This window comes from Eurosta solidaginis, chromosome 1 (assembly GCF_040869045.1).
Source record: "Eurosta solidaginis isolate ZX-2024a chromosome 1, ASM4086904v1, whole genome shotgun sequence".
Classification (NCBI taxonomy): domain Eukaryota; kingdom Metazoa; phylum Arthropoda; class Insecta; order Diptera; family Tephritidae; genus Eurosta; species Eurosta solidaginis.
In genome coordinates, this window is record NC_090319.1 from 204,661,171 (window position 1) to 204,665,740 (window position 4,570).

Here is a 4,570-nt window from a genome sequence, read left to right on the forward strand (position 1 = left end):
CTTTTTGGCCCAAGCATACTGTGGTTCACTTGTTCACGAGAAAGGCGAGGGCCGAACCTGTTTTATTACAGCCAAAAAACGGTATGACGAACACAGTAATAACAACACAAAGGTAATTGCTGAACTGTCCCGTCTTCTCATTAATTACCAAAATGTTCGTGGTTTACGATCAAAACTTGTTCCATTCTTCCTTAATTCTTTCAACTTTTCTGCACAAGTTGTAGCTTTTACGGAGACCTGGCTAAAGCCTTATAATTGCAATTCTGAGGTTTTTTCAAATAAATATGCTGTTTATCGGCGTGATCGCATCTCTAAAGCGGGAGGTGTCCTTATTTCTGTTGAATCTAACCTATCGTCTGAGTTGATTTCGCTGGACAATATCTCTCATATCGAATTCATAGCAGTTAGGCTTTCATTCGGTAGCTATAGCGTAATTGTTTGCTGTTCGTATATACCACCTCATTCGGATATGGATGTTTATGCTAGTCATAGCTCGGCCATCTGTGATTTGCATTCGCAGTTGGGAGATAACGATCGACTTGTTGTTGTTGGTGACTTTAACTTGCCAACAGTTAGTTGGGTTAATATAAGTGATTCAAACTTTTTAACTCCCACTGCTCAACATGAGTTTCTCAATTGCTTGTTAGACTCATCTCTTTTACAGATTAACAATGTTCCAAATAGTGGAAATAAAATGCTGGATTTAGTATTTGTGGATGGCTCGGTGGATACTGCCCTTACGCTAATACCACCTTTATCCCTTCCAGAAGACCGTCTTCACCCTACGATAGAGATATCACTTGATATCAGCCTACCCCGTAGGATTCAAGTACAGTCTCGTCCCCGATCTAGATGCTTCTACAAAGCGAATTTCATTATGCTCAATGATCTGTTGGCTTCCCATGATTGGTCGGATCTCTATGCTTGCACTGATGTCGATTCGGCTATCTCTATATTTTACAGTACGCTTGATGGCTTCTTTGATACCTGCATTCCTACTCGCTATACCCTATGTTCGAATAAGCCCCCTTGGTTTTCAAGGCAACTTATCAGTCTTAATAACATTAAATCTAGGCTTTGTAAGAGGTTCAAGAAATCTGGAGCATCTGCAGACCTCTCTAAATATCTAATAGCTCGTTCTAAATTTCACCGTCTTAATCAGCTTTGTTATAAAAATTACTTGAGTTGTTGTAAAGCCCAATTTTTTAGAAATCCAAAAAAGTTTTACAGTTTCGTAAATTCAAAGCGGAAAACTTCTGGGTATACTTCCTCATTAACCTTTGGAGGTAAAAAAGCTTGCACTAATGACGACGTTGCTGAACTATTTTCTGAGTTCTTTAAGTCCACGTATTCATCCAGTGGTTTTCATTCCGGTCAATATCCCTATCACTTAGATAGCTCGAATTACATTAGGAATCCTGCTATTGATGGTAATATTGTTCTTCAGAGTCTTCAATCTTTGAAGCCCACCTTTTCTCCGGGACCGGACGGTGTTACTAGTTGCGTGCTTAGGTACTGCGCCGAAAACATGTATGAGCCTATTTTAAAATTATTTGAGCTATCTCTGGGATCTGCGTCATTCCCCGCACTTTGGAAACAGTCTTTTATTATACCCCTGCATAAAAAAGGTAGTAGGTCAAAAGTTGAAAACTACAGGGGTATTGCTAAACTTTCAGTCATTCCTAAAGTCATTGAACAGATTGTCACCAGTCAACTGCAATATCAGTGCTCTAGTCTTTTATCTGCATGCCAACACGGTTTTATTCGTCAAAGGTCAACCACTACAAATTTGTTTGTATTCACCTCTATAGTTATGGAAGGATTTTTAGCGAACAAGCAAACGGATTTCATCTACACGGACTTCAGCAAAGCATTTGATACCGTCAACCATTGGTTGCTTATTCATAAGCTTGATTTACTGGGTTTTCCCTTTCACCTATTAATGTGGCTGAAAAGCTATCTTTCTAACCGGACCCAAAAAGTCCTGTTCAAGTGCAATCTGTCCGAATCGTTTGGAGTTTCCTCCGGCGTACCCCAGGGAAGTCATCTAGGCCCTTTGCTCTTTGCCCTTTTCATTAATGACTTGCCACAGACAATATTATATTCCCATACTATAATGTATGCGGATGACGTAAAACTTTGCTACACTTACTGTCCTACCGATTTGAGTTCCTTGGATTTTCTTCAGGCCGACTTGGACTCGTTCCAATGTTGGTGCACAACAAATTTACTAGCTTTAAATTGCTCCAAATGTAAGCATATGACATTTCACCGAGTGAAGCCAGCATTGAAATCTTATGTAATAGATGGTACGCCTTTGGAGCGTATATCTATTGCAAATGATCTAGGTGTCCTTTTTGATCCGAAATTGAATTTTAACATGCATATTTCATCTATAGCCAACAAAGCGTTGGGTTTACTTGGATTTGTTAAAAGATGGGCTAAAGAGTTCGATGATCCGTACCTCACTAAGGTTCTTTACACATCTCTGGTTCGTCCAATACTCGAGTATTGCTCATGCGTTTGGTTCCCTGTTTCTCAAAAACATATAAAGCGTCTTGAGTCAGTTCAAAAGCAATTTTTGATATTTGCATTTCGCGGCCTTAATTGGGACTCAAGTCTCCACCTTCCTCCATACAGAAGTAGACTTCTTCTTATTAACTTACCCACTCTGGAAAATCGGAGGATATTACAGGGGGTATTTTTCATCCATAAGCTCATTATTGGAGAAATTGATTCCGCGGACCTCTTCAGCTGCTTGTTTTTGCGGTTCCCCCTAGAGTATCCAGACACTACGTTCCTTTCTATTTACCCCTTTTTCGACGAAACTTTGCTAAAAATAATCCTCTTCTTATCTGGTGCGCGCACTACAATGACTTGTATAGCTGCATCAGTCTTGAATGTACTTTTGCCACTATACGTAATGCAATACTTGCCTATCTAATTTAAGAGATACAAGCTAATTTAATTTGCCGGCATTTTATTCCTTCGATAAAAAAACAGGAACTATCTCGTTTAAGGATGGAGGAACATTTATCAACATGTATCATTAAGAAGGAACAAGACAGTACTGTGTTGATTGGAATCTGGTGCATTCCAACAACGTAAAAACATGCTTTTTCATGAGTCACTGGCCGGAATCGTATGCATTCCGGCAGTATAATCTTATGGGTCAGGCATCGAGCTGCTTGGAATCCGGTGCATTCCAACAACACAGGTCATGTTACTTTTTTATGCCTTGTGATGGCGTATCCTCATTAAACTACTCTTAGCACTGCCGGATTCCCATGACATGCTGATTGGAATCTTGTTGAATTCCAACAGGGAGATTGGAATCCACTGCATTCCGAAATCATGCTGAGCGGAATCTGATGCATTCCGCCAGTATAAGATTTCGGCATAAGATCTTATTTCTACTCATATTTCTTATTATTATTATATTCTGAAATTAAATAGTAATGTTCATTAATATTTCTTTGTTTGTAATATAACATTGTTGAAATCTCGATATATCTTAAATTTTATCTTTTGAGTTGTATATTTATATATCTTTTATATTATGCAGTCGACCATAGTTTGTCGTCGACTTTAAATATTAAATAAATAAATAAATAAAAAAATATTTGATTATTTCTTTTGTTCAATTGTATGATAACACATTATTTAGTCAGAAAGAGTAATCGAATTGTATTGATATGTAGAGAAATTCAAAATTTAATCACCTAAATGCTGAGTGGGGATTGTGTATGACGAGCGTTTGTGGTTAGGGTTTGCTTGTTGTAAATTTATATTCTATAAAGAATATTAATTTTCCAACAAATACAACAACTAATTTGATGTGCATGCCTAGCTACGTTTCCAATGCTTCAAATATAAGGAAATTCCTGAGACTTTACAGAGAAAAAATTTATTTTGAAAAATATATTAAATTATAATACTTATTGGGGTTTTTATATTTATTAAATAAGAACTGCTGTATTCATTGCGCTTTTAATATTTTTACTTGATTAATAATATCTATATCCAAAGCAGCAATTATGGAGGCAACCACCAACATTAGCCGAAAATATGTTTTAAATAGCAGCTGATTGAGTTGTTGCACTCGAAGCATTTTTGTAATAGAAATACAACGATTAAATCTTTAAACCACAGTACATTAATTTAGGTAGCAGTTAATTTTGTTCACCATAATTAATTTTTACCAATTTTGGGTTTACGCCAACAAATATTAGCTCATTGCGTCGACGTAGGGTATTGCGAAGTTCCATTCATCCGACGAAGAAGGTAATGAAAAAGACGATGATAGCTTTGATAAGGATGATAGCAAGAGTGACGGTGCCTTCGTCAGGTTGGCTTGTGCCCTCAGAGGGCCGGCGTGAGAACCGACTTCTAAGGTCAGACTTTGACCTTGATAGTCGCTTTGTGTTCCGCATATATGATATCTTTGTCCAAGTAAAAGAACACAAAGAGGGTATTTTGGTGTGCTGCGACTAACTGCAGGTTACGAAAAGCACGCACTACATATCATACTTTCCGAATACTTCCTTATGCTAGAAACCAAAAACAAAAT